The sequence below is a fragment of the Phoenix dactylifera genome, chromosome 10 (genome assembly GCF_051530095.1).
Source record: "Phoenix dactylifera cultivar Ajwa chromosome 10, Ajwa_hap1_PhDact_Kaust_v1.1, whole genome shotgun sequence".
Taxonomy (NCBI): domain Eukaryota; kingdom Viridiplantae; phylum Streptophyta; class Magnoliopsida; order Arecales; family Arecaceae; genus Phoenix; species Phoenix dactylifera.
The window spans coordinates 15,402,902-15,415,561 of NC_143199.1; positions in this window are offsets into that span (position 1 = coordinate 15,402,902).

A 12,660-nucleotide genomic window follows, 5' to 3' on the forward strand; every position below is an offset into this window, starting at 1 on the left:
AAAAAGAAAAAGAAAAGGAAAAGAAAGAAGAAAAAAAAAGAAAAAGAAAGAGAAAAGACCCTATCGGGTCAAATCTGGGTTCGGGTCCGAAACCCGTTAAGCCCAATAAAACGAAATGGGTTTAGCCAAATTTGACTAAACCCGAGCCCAATTAGACTGGGCTAAGTCTGGACGAGCCTAAGCTTTAAATTGGGTCAGATCCGAACCCAATTAAGCTGGGTTAGTTCTAGCAGACCCAATTGAATATAAATCAGGCCCAATTTAAGCCCAATTCAACTAATTTGAGACCAAATTGGCCTCGGGCTGACCCTGACTCAAGCCCAATTCCTTAATTAAAAGCCCAATTGACCTATATGAACCCCATCTAGTTTTAAACCGAGCCCAAAGGCTCCAAATTGGGTAAATTGAACTTGGGCTAGATCCTTGGATGGGATCCAGGCAAGTAAGTTCATAGTATGATGAACTGAGAAATTATATAATAAATGAATAAGGAATAATGTGATCCTTATGATATTGTTTTAGGTGATTGAGAATTTGTCACTCGAATTTAAGGAATTGGAAAGCAAATTAAAGGTAGTTAACTTGTTTTAATCTTAGGATGGATCATGTATGTAAGTAACTTGTCTTAATCTTATTGTAGATCATGTATCACGTTTTATAAGGTGAACAAGTATTATTCAAGCAACATAAATTGTGTATATGATTTATTAAAAAAAAAAGTAAGAAATCTGCCCTAATCTTATCATTTTATAGATTATGGGAATGCTTTGTTTGTAGAAATTATAAAGTGTTATTGATGCATTCTAAATTATGCACTACATGAATTATGATGTTGTGATTACATTAAAAATAGTGTTTGGGGGTTGAACATGAGATTAGTCGTTTAAGATGCTATTAATGAGTTTTTACTCTGCTTATGAGTATGATTTATGAAAGTTATTTTTTATGAACTCTCAGATGCTATGGATGGCCCCCGCCAGTGGGTAAGAATAACTGAGCATATGGACCCCGCCAGTGGGGGAGAATAACTGGCTAACGATCCTTGCCGTGGGAGTTAAGTACGGCGGTAGCTATAAATCTGAGATTGTCGATTTCAAATCATGGAACTCTACTTATAAAATATGATTTACGAAAGTTATTATTTATGAACTCTCAGATGCTATGGATGGCCCCGCCAGTGGGTAAGAATAACTGAGCATGTGGACCCCACCAGTGAGGCAGAATAACTGGCTAACGATCCTTGCCGTGGGAGTTAAGTACGGCCGTAGCTATAAGTCTGAGAGTGTAGATTTCAAATCATAGAATAATGGCACAAATTATGATGTATAATCATATTTATGAAATTGCACTATTGTACATGCATCGATTTACAGCTCAGTTTGAGTATATTGTATATATATGAAAAATTGTATTTGATGTACATGTCAGCTTCTCAAATCCTGCATAAATATATTTAGCATTATGTTTGATCCGGTAAGACTATGCATGATTACTTACTGAGCCGTGTAGCTCGTACCCGTTCATGTATGTTTTTCTTTCAGATCACTGCGAGGGATAGCGGTCAGAGACACTTTTCTTTTTGTATCAGGGCTTCTTACTTTTGGGTAAAACATACCTTTTGTATACATAAGCTGTTTTAGAAGCTCTATACCCTGAACTATCCAGAAAGTTATACTGATAATATTATATATGATAGTTGACGAGTTTGACTACCCTGTTATGTGATTATGAGGCTTCGTACTATTGTAGGCGGTAGTCGGCAATAGCACGGCCGTGTCGCGGATCCGGGTCCGAATCGTGACAATGATTATGAGATATGGCAGATGGATGTGAAAACTGCATTCCTTAATGGATATCTTGAGGAAGATATCTATATGGAACAGCCTCAGGGTTTCACTTCCAGTGATGGTGATCACAAGGTCTGCAAGCTGCAAAGATCCATTTATGGACTAAAGCAGGCATCTCGGAGTTGGAACACTCGTTTCGATGATGTGATCAAATCGTTTGATTTCATCAAGAACGAAAAGGAACCATGTGTGTACAAAAAGGTCAGTGGAAGGGCTATAGTATTTCTCGTATTGTACGTAGATGATATACTTCTGATTGGGAATGATATTCCCATGCTCACATCGGTCAAGTTATGGTTGTCTAAGAAGTTCTCCATGAAAGACCTAGGTGAAGCATCTTATATTTTGAGAATTAAGGTCTATAGAGATAGATCTAAGAGGATGCTTGGCCTATCACAGAAAATGTATATAGAGGAAGTGTTGAAGAGGTTCAGCATGGAAAACTCTATGACGAAGTGCTGAAGAGGTTCAGAAAATGTACATAGAGGATTGTTACCCCTAAGGCATGGGATAAATCTCTCCAAGAAGATGTGCCCCAAAACATCTGAAGAGATTCAGCACATGAGTAGGATCCCTTATGCATCGGCAATAGGGAGCCTCATGTATGCCATGCTATGTACTCGACCTGATATAGCACATGCTGTGAGTGTCACGAGCAGATATCAGTCGAATCCAGACGGAGAGCACTGGATAGCTGTGAAAAATATCCTTAAGTACTTGAGAAGGACTAAGGATATATTTTTGGTCTTTAGGGGAGGCACAGAGTTAAAGATAGAAGGATATACTGATTCAGACTTCATGACTGACCCTGATGATAGAAAGTCTACATCAGGATATGTATTCTTATGCAATGGAGGATCGGTAAATTGAAAAAGTTCCAAGCAACCGATTATTGCAGATTCTACCATGGAAGCAGAGTATATTGCTGCATCGGATGCTGCGAAGGAAGCGTTCTGGTACAAGAAGTTTGTCGAAGAACTAGGAGTCATGTCATCAGATGCCATACCCTTTTCTGCGACAACAACGGCGCCATAGCACTGGCTAAGGAGCCGAGGTCTCACCAGAAGTCCAAGCACATAGAGCGGCGATTTCATCTAATTCACGACTACCTTGAAAAGAAGTATGTAGAGGTGCAAAGAGTAGACTCCACTAATAACGTGGTGGACCCATTCACTAAGCAGCTAAGTCAGAAGAAATTAGAAGTCCATCTTGAAAAAATGGGACTTAAATACTGTTGGGAATTGTGTCCCAAAGCCAATTTTTTAATTGTAAGAAATTGGATTATGTTTATGTTTTATTAAAATGAATAAAAATTTATTCTGGCAATTTTCTATTCATCACAAGTGTTGCATCTTCAAATTGAACTCCTGTGTATTGTGATGAAGTCCTTAGGACTAATTTAGTGGATAAAAGAGGTTTTATCATTTAGTCCTTAAATCAATTCGCGACCAAATGATGAGCTATCAATTGGACGATAGCTATGTCAAGTATAGGTCGTTATGTGCCATTTAGTTGGTTGTCCTCTTAAACCAAGGAGTGTGGAGACACTGTATGGCATACAGGTGAGATGTAGGAGTACATCGTCACTGAACAGTGACTCACCTGCATAGCACTCCACTATCGGGAGTTAGCTCGCAAAGCGTATGGGCATAAGTACCCCTTAGACCTGAGACTGTCACGGTGACTTGCAAGCAACTCACTGTACTTAGGCACTAGACGACCTGAATTTCTAATTCAGGGATCGGAAGGATGCTGGGTGCAGTCAAGTATTCGCGAAGTCTGTGTATGAGTCAAGATGGGATTGACCGCTCCAGATTTTAGGAGTTGATGTCTCGCTGTATTTCAATTCAGTAAAACCTTGGCTAGGGTAAACCAAGTGATAGGTCACTTGATTTGATTAATTGAAATACACTATGGATGACCGGACCCAGAGTTCGACAGTCCACTCTGAGGTCATCTTGAGCATCGATGGTCATAGGGATGAATTATGCAACAACGATACGTCTAGGTTCTTGAATGTTGCTTTGCATATTCGACCTATCCGGATGTCGGGTATCATTGCTAGATGGTCACCTCGATTAGTGCATGAAGTAGTCCATGTACTACCGGCTTAGTGTTCGAATCTATTGGAGTCACGCACATTAATCAAGCTAAGTAGGAAGCTAAGTAAGAATTAAATTGTGGGTCATTTGGAATTTGGTTCTATCTATGTTCAGCTAGCACTGAACATGAGGGACATGCTAAATTTCATGGATGAATAACTAATTAAGTCTGTATTCAGGGTCGATCAAGTTTCAATTAATGTAATTAAACATGATCAGGACTCAATTGTTGAGATTGGGTTTGATTGGGTCTCAATTAGTGTAATTGGGCTCGATCACGAATTAGTTGGGATTCAATTTCGTATTTGTTTTGATCTAAGTCGGACTTGGATTGAGCCGAGACTGGACCCAATTGAACCTCCCATGAGTCGGACTGATGTGGAATTTTTTCGGATCAAAAATCATTTAATTGGGCCATCAATTTGGTTTAGAACCAAGTGAATCAATTAGGCTAACCCATTTGATTGAACCGGCTGACCCAAATTCAACTTTTAATAACCTGTGGACCCATGGACCCATGGAAATTTAATTTACTCTTACCTGTTCTACTCGAAGAATAGTGGTTGTAAGAGGTCGATCCACAGGGAGGCGATTGGAGTTGCTTAAAAATAAAAACGTTCACTCGGATTCAAAATCGATTTTTGAATGATAAAAGAAAAAAAACATTATTATGAGGATGTCGAATATTTTCTAATTGAAATTAACAGAAAGACAGTTACTTAAATTCGAAAAGCATTTATTTAATTAATCAAAGAAGAGTTTTTGCATAAATTAAAATGGATGAAAACAGTGCTTAGGGGGATTGAAGCCTGGAACATAGACTGCATAAAAGAAGATTTCATAGATTGCAACTAAAATGAGAATTTTTGAATGCATAGAACAAACTGCAGGAATTAAACTTAACCTAAAACATGAATTGCATAAAAGAAAAATTAATGGATTGCATTAAAAGATTTCATAAAAAGAAAACAGAAATTAACTTGAACCTAGAACAGGGATTGCATGAAAGAAATTTTGCTAGATTTCATAAAAATAAATTGATTACAAAGGTAGAAATGAAGATTGGTGGCTTGATGCTGCCTTTCTTCTGCAAATAAAATAAAGAAAAGAAATAACAAAAATCAAAAAGAACACTTCTCCCTTTCTCTCCCACGGTGGAACAACATAAAATACTATTTTTTTTTCTTTCTTTCTTCTCCAAAAGAACAGAGCAATGCTCTGTTTCTTTCTTTTTCTTTCTTCTCTCCCAGCGAGCTCACCTCTCTAAGCTCCTCTGTTTCTTAACCTCCAACCCCAAACCGATGGCCTCCCTCTTCCCCCTTGGACCCGCCTCTGTTCTTTGGAACCGACCCCAACCGAGCACTCCTCTGTTTCTTTGCCTCAACCCAGCACCAAGCTCTCCCCTCCCCTCCTCTTCCTCCTTCTCCTCTTATAGCCGCGGAGTCACTTGAAATGGAATCACGGAAGGGGGGCGCAGACGCGGTGCGGGATCGCCGGATCACGGAAGAGGGATTTCGAATTCGGCTCGGGCGCAATGCTGGGAGCTGAAGCAGAAGGTGGGGACGCTGGCTTTCTTCTTCGGGTGCTGCTGGGACCACGAAAGAGGGAAGTAATCTGGGATCTTTGCTGGGAGGAGCCGTGGATCACGGAGGATTTGGAGAGGAGCGAGCTGGGATTCGAGATTTGCTGGCTGCGATCGTGGTGATGGTGTGGAGGATTTGGAAGGGATGCCATGGCCGGAATGGTCAAATGGGGAAGGAAGATGGCAGACGCGGTGAGGACGCGGAGGATGCGGACGGCCTGGCACGGTGGCTGTTGATGGCTGGGATTCCGGGATTGATGGTGTGAACGGAAGAAGATGAGATGGTTTCCTTCTTTGGGCGCTGGATTGGAAGCGGGAGCTTGGATGCTGACTGCTGGGTGGATCGCGGAAGAGAAGATCACGGAAGAGCTGGGATTTGGGACGGATGCCACGGCTGGAATCCGGAAGAGCTTGAGATGCGGACGGGCTAGAGACGCGGGCTTCCTTCTTCGGGTGTTGCTGGCACGGTCGCTTGGATGCGGAGGAGATGTCGTGGCTTGGGGCGTTGGGATTGAAGGTGAAGATGATGGTGATCTGATGGACGGCGCGGATGCTGGCACATCGCTACATGTTGAAGACGTGATGCTGATGATGAACCGTGGGATGGCTAGCACAATGTGAGGAACGAGCTGATTGGGCTACTTGCACAAATAAAACATTAATTAGTTAATTTTATTATTAATGATTAGCTAAAATACTAATTAATATGGTCTGACGATTACACTTTTGTGCTCTCATCACACCCCCCAACCAGCTTATTGCTAGTCTCTAGCAATTTAGTGCGACAACGATAAAATAGGAGTGCAAAAGTTTTATTTATTATATATAAATATACATGAATTAAGATAAAGACTCACTTTCGTAGAGCATTACGATTGCACTTAGCACGTGCAACAAGCCGTTAAACCCCTAGGTTACCCTAGTGGACGAGTGTTGTCTCGTGAGGGTTTGCAGTGAAGTTACCCACAAACTTCAATCCCAAAATAAAATTTGGTTTGTTAAATAAAAGTTTAATTTCAAATATATAACTGATAAGAATTTCAAAAGCACACAAGGTTTTAATTACTAAGTAGCCCAATTTCTAGGTTAGTATGCAATTTAAGTTGAAGTCATTAAGTTTTCCGTTAGGGAGTTGTAAGACTTATTTATACTTGAGTGCTCAGTGAAGTTTGGACCATGTACAAGCTAAGGTTTTGGATCTCCAAAATATCGCTAATATTAGTAGTTTTCCAGAATTGGTCGGACAAGACCTATTTGCTGATTCAAAATCATCTTATCTGCAGGATTTCGAGAGCTGTGGATGTTTACTTTAATACCTCATGGGCTTTATCTGTAATATTCCAGTTTACTCGAATTTTTTACAACGACGGCTTTCACACTATTGTCTTTCTTAAGATCAATATACATTTTTTTCTTTTTTTTCATTTTTTTTTTGCATTAAAGAGAAATGATAATGTATATATTGTGCACTTTTACTCCTGTGATGATTCCTCCATGTAGCGAGCAATTAGTCGACAATTCTCACACCAGTTGGCATGAGGTGTCGGGCATCAAGACTCCCCTACGGACCTATGCTCGGGTTCCTCATCACAAGCCCGCTGACCTTTGACAATAGGTAGCCCTTTTCGATGTACATGACTAAATCCACCAATTTTTTTTTTTTTTGGATCAGAAAAAGATGGTTCATCAGGATTCGAGGTTGCTACCATATTCTAAACACAATGTTGAACCTATACCTTAGAAAATGCAGGCCAGATGTGTTGTAAAATTCAAAGCACTAATTAGCTTACAACTTACTAAAAGGAACTTAATAAAAAGAACTCACTTTGCATTACTTCTGACTGATCATTGGGCTCTTAGATTTTATATACCTTGTGTGTTGTAATTTTTTTTTAAAAAGAAAATTTAAATTTTTTTAATAAAATTCCAAATGCTTAAAAATACCCCTAAACCTAAATCTAACATTGTCCTCAATGTTAAAGAAAATTTAAAGCAGTAAGAGGACAGAGGAGAGGTTACCTGATATGGGTGGGTAAATTGAAAATTGGGGCAAAATCCTCCAAACCTGCATGTTAGTAATTTTTTTTTTTAGAAGATATTTATATGTTGGGTTGCCTCCCAAGAGTGCTAAGTTTTATGTCTTCAGCCAGACAATTCTAATTCATTCATGATAGACAGGGTCGGTCAGAAGTGTCTCCTCAACTTCTGGACTCAGATACTCAAGGTATGGTTTTAAACGATGTCCATTGACTTGAAAGGTCCTACCATCCTTGGTGTTGCATATTACTACTGCACCATGCGGGTGTACTTTCTCTACTGTGTATGGGCCAGTCCAGCGAGATTTAAGTTTTCCAGGGAATAAATGTAATCGAGAATCATATAAGAGAACTTTTTGTCCTTGGTAAAACTCTTTACGAGTAATCATTTTATCATGCATGACTTTCATGCGATCCTTGTACTTCTTAACACACTCGTAAGCATCGTTCCTAATTTCTTCAAGCTCGTCGAGCTGAAGCTTTCTATGTTCTCCCGCCTTGTCGAGATCAAAATTTAAGCGTTTGATTGCCCAATAGGCCTTGTGTTCTAACTCGATAGGTAAATGGCAAGCCTTGCCATAGACAATCCTATATGGGGACATTCCAATTGGTGTTTTGTAGGCCGTACGATATGCCCACAATGCATCTGTTAACCTAAGAGACCAATCCTTTCGAGATGGATTGACAGTTTTCTCAAGGATGGTCTTGATTTCTCTGTTGGAAATCTCAACTTGTCCACTCATTTGTGGATGATATGATGTACCGACCTTATGGGTGATGTTGTACTTCCTAGCAAGGGCTTTAAAAATTCTATTGCAAAAATGTTTCCCCCCATCACTAATGATAGCACGAGGGGTGCCAAAGCGAGCGAAGACAGACTCCTTAAGAAACTTGATCACTACTTTATGATCATTGGTCTTACATGCAATAGCCTTAATCCACTTGGACACATAGTCAACAGCTAGGAGTATGTACTGGTGCCCAAATGACATAGGAAAAGGACCCATAAAATCAATACCCCAAACATCAAAGATTTCTACAATTAAGATCGGGTTCAGGGGCATCTCATTTTTTCTTGAAATTTTTTCTAGTCTTTGACATCGGTCACATGATTCGCAATACTCGTGTGAGTCATGAAATAGTGTGGGCCAATAGAATCCGCACTGCAGAACCTTTGCAGCCGTCTTTTTACCACTGAAATGACCACCACAAGCGTGGTCATGACAAAAGGAAAGGACTTTCCTTTGTTCGTATTCAGGGATACACCGTCGGATGATCTGATCAGGGCAATATTTAAATAAGTATGGTTCATCCCAAAAATACCACTTTACACGAGCTAGGAAGCGAAATTGCTCCTGTTTGGTCCAAGATCTGGGCATTTGTTCAGTAACGAGGTAGTTGACTATGTCAGCATACCATGGAACATTGGTATGGGAAATCATCATTAGTTGTTCATCCGGAAAAGTTTCAGATACAGGTAAGGATTCTGCAGATGACTCAACAATCAATCTGGACAAGTGGTCAGCTACTACATTTTCAGATCCCTTTTTATCTCGAATTTCGAGATCAAATTCCTGGAGCAATAGGATCCAACGAATGAGCTTTGCCTTAGCATCCTTCTTTGTGAGAAGGTACTTAAGAGCGGCATGATCGGAATAAACAAGGACCTTAGATCCAATCAGGTAGGGACGAAATTTATCTAGGGCAAAAACAACTGCCAACAATTCTTTTTTAGTGGTGGAATAGTTGAGTTGGGCGTCATTTAGAGTTTTGCTCGCATAATGAATAACATGGGGAAGCTTCTCTACTCGCTGACCTAAGACAGCACCTATGGCATAATCGGATGCATCACACATGATTTCAAAAGGACGACTCCAATCAGGACTCCTTATGATGGGTGCTATAGTTAGTTCAGACTTTAGTCTTTCGAAAGCAGTTATACAAATTGGCGAAAAATTAAAAGTAGCATCTTTCGTCAACAAATCGCATAAGAGTTTCGATAATTTACTGAAATCCTTGATAAAGCGGCGGTAAAAACCCGCATGCCCTAAAAAGGATCTGACTTCCCTAACAGTTTTGGGAGGTGGCAATTTAGCAATTAATTCTACTTTGGCCTTATCCACCTCAATTCTCCTTTGTGACACAATGTGTCCTAAAACAATACCTGATTCTACCATGAAATGACACTTCTCCCAGTTAAGAACTAAGTTTTTCTCTTTACAGCGTTCTACAACAAGTGTCAAGTGGTGCAGACATTCATCAAAATTGGATCCAAATACAGAAAAATCATCCATAAAAACTTCTAAAAATTTCTCCACCATGTCGGAGAAAATACTCATCATAAACCGTTGGAATGTAGCTGGTGCATTGCATAGCCCAAAAGGCATGCGACGATAGGCAAAAGTGCCATAAGGACAGGTGAATGTGGTTTTCTCTTGATCCTCACGTGCGATAGGGACTTGGTTATATCCAGAATAACCATCGAGGAAACAGTAATGGGAGTGGCCAGCTAGCCGTTCTAGCATTTGATCGATGAAGGGTAGAGGAAAGTGGTCTTTCCTAGTCATGGCATTAAGCTTCCTATAGTCGATGCATACTCGCCATCCCGTTTGGACTCGAGTAGGGACTAACTCATTGTGATCATTTTTCACCACAGTGATGCCAGACTTTTTAGGTACGACTTGAACTGGGCTTACCCACTGACTATCAGAAATAGGATATATAATCCCTGCATCTAAAAGCTTGATGACCTCGGCTCGAACTACGTCCTTCATGATTGGATTAAGTCGCCTTTGTGGTTCTCTAGAAATTTTTGCATCTTCTTCTAGATGGATTTTATGTTGGACCACAAAAGGACTAATCCCCTTAATATCAGCTATAGACCAACCGATAGCTTCCTGATTCTTTCGAAGGATACTTAACAGCTTCTCTTCCTGTTCTTTAGTTAGATTCGATGCAATTATAACAGGTAAGGTCTTATTTTCTCCAAGAAATGCATACTTCAAGTTTTCGGGAAGGTCTTTAAGTTCTAGTTGTGGAGGTTTGACATTGGATGACACTAGCTGAGATTCCGAAATAGGCAATGATTCAAACTTGGTGGCCCATCTGCTAGTATCCATCACAGGAATGGAATCTAACAATGCATTAACCTCTTGACTTGACTCACAATCTTGACCAAAATTAGCCAAACATCTTTCTAATGGGTCAGAATAACTCGACTCTTCAAAAGAACTGCTAATTATATTCTCAATTGTTGCCCAAGGTGACAAGCCAAAGGGGGGGGGGGTGAATTGGTTTCTTTTAATTTTAACTATCTTACTTGTGTTAAATGATGAGTTAGTGAACTTAAACAAATCACAATGCAAACAACAAGAAGTATAGTGGTTCGGTGCTCTCCTTAGCACCTACGTCCACTCCCCAAGCGACCCCTTGGGAATTCACTATAATCCCGCGGATTACAGTTGGATTGTTTTCCGGGCTCACAATCCAAAAACCTTTACACTTTGGATTTCCGGGTTCACCAAAAACCTATGTTGGTTTTACGGGCTCACCAACGAACCTTCACAATTGGTTTTACGGGCTTACCAACAACCTACGTTGGTTTTACGGGCTTACCAACAACCTACGTTGGTTTTACGGGCTTACCAACAACCTATGTTGGTTTTACGGGCTCACCAACGAACCTATGTTGGTTTAACGAGCTCACCAACGAACCTTTACAATTGGTTTTCCGGGTTCACCAATCAACCTATTCCGTTGGTTTTGCGGGCTAACCAACCAACCTTTACAAGTAGTTTAATAAACAAAGGAAGAAGATTTAAACTCCTAGATGAGCAAATATAACAATATAATCTACAAAGAAGAGTTTAGAGAATAGTTATCGCTTGATGTGACTTCTCTCTTCTTTGTCAAGGATGCTTCACTCTTCAAGGGTGGAAGGAGCTCTTAATGACTCTTGGAATCTGCTCAACCACTTTCTTTTTACTCTTGAATGAAGCTCTTGGATGAAGCTTGCCTTACTAGGGTTTTCTCTTGAATGCACTTGATGATTTTCCAAAGCTTGCTTCCTCTGATGAATACTCCCTCTTAAATACTTCTCCAACCTCCAAATAGTCCTTTCTGACCGTTGGATTGAAGAAACTAGCCGTTTATAGCCGTTGGGAGTCCAAAAAGCACTTCTGCACAACTAGCCGTTATGCTTCTGCCCGTGCTTGGGTCGACCCAAACTTTTCTTGGGTCGACCCAAATGACTGTTCATCAGATTTGGGTCAGCTCAAACTTTTCTTGGGTCGACCCAAACCACTGTTCATCAGATTTGGGTCAGCTCAAACTTTTCTTGGGTTGGCCCTCTCAGAACCACAGAACCTTGCATTTCAGCCTTCCTTCACTTGGGTCGACTCAACATTTCTTTGGGTCGACTAAAGGTTCAGTTGGGTCGACTCAACTTTTACTTGGTTCGACCCTCTCAGGGTTTCCAGAGAACCTTTTCTGTCATGTATTCTGTCATTGTCTTTGGGTCGACCCTCTCACTGTTTGGGTCGACTCAAGCTTGGGTCGACTCAACTTCATCTTGGGTCGACCCTCTCAGTATTTCCAGAGAACCATTTTCCTGAGTCCTTGAGAGGCTTGAGGTTTGGGTCGACTCATGCTTTCCTTGGGTCGACCCAACTTACTGTTCATCTGTGCCATTTTTGCAGAAGTGTGCCAAATGCTTTCTTGATGTGCCGGGGTCGACCCAATCAACCTTGGGGTCGACTCAATCCACACTTTGCTGCAACTCAAGGTTAGATTCATCCAAATAAACAATGAAATGCATTTATACAAATATACTGAGAATAACAGAATTATAAATGAAGTATCGAATTAACTTATAACATACTCTTGATAATTGCTTGTTAATCATCAAAATAACACTATCATCCTCAATCTCCCCCTTTTTGATGATTACAAAATAAAGAGTATGAGCCTATTGATACTTATCTTAAAATTAGTTTTAAAAGGGCTTAACTTGCTGAAATTCAGCTTTTCAAAATATAAGAGTGAAGTCTCCCCCTATATCATTCAAATGTTGCCAATTTGACTTTTTGAATTGC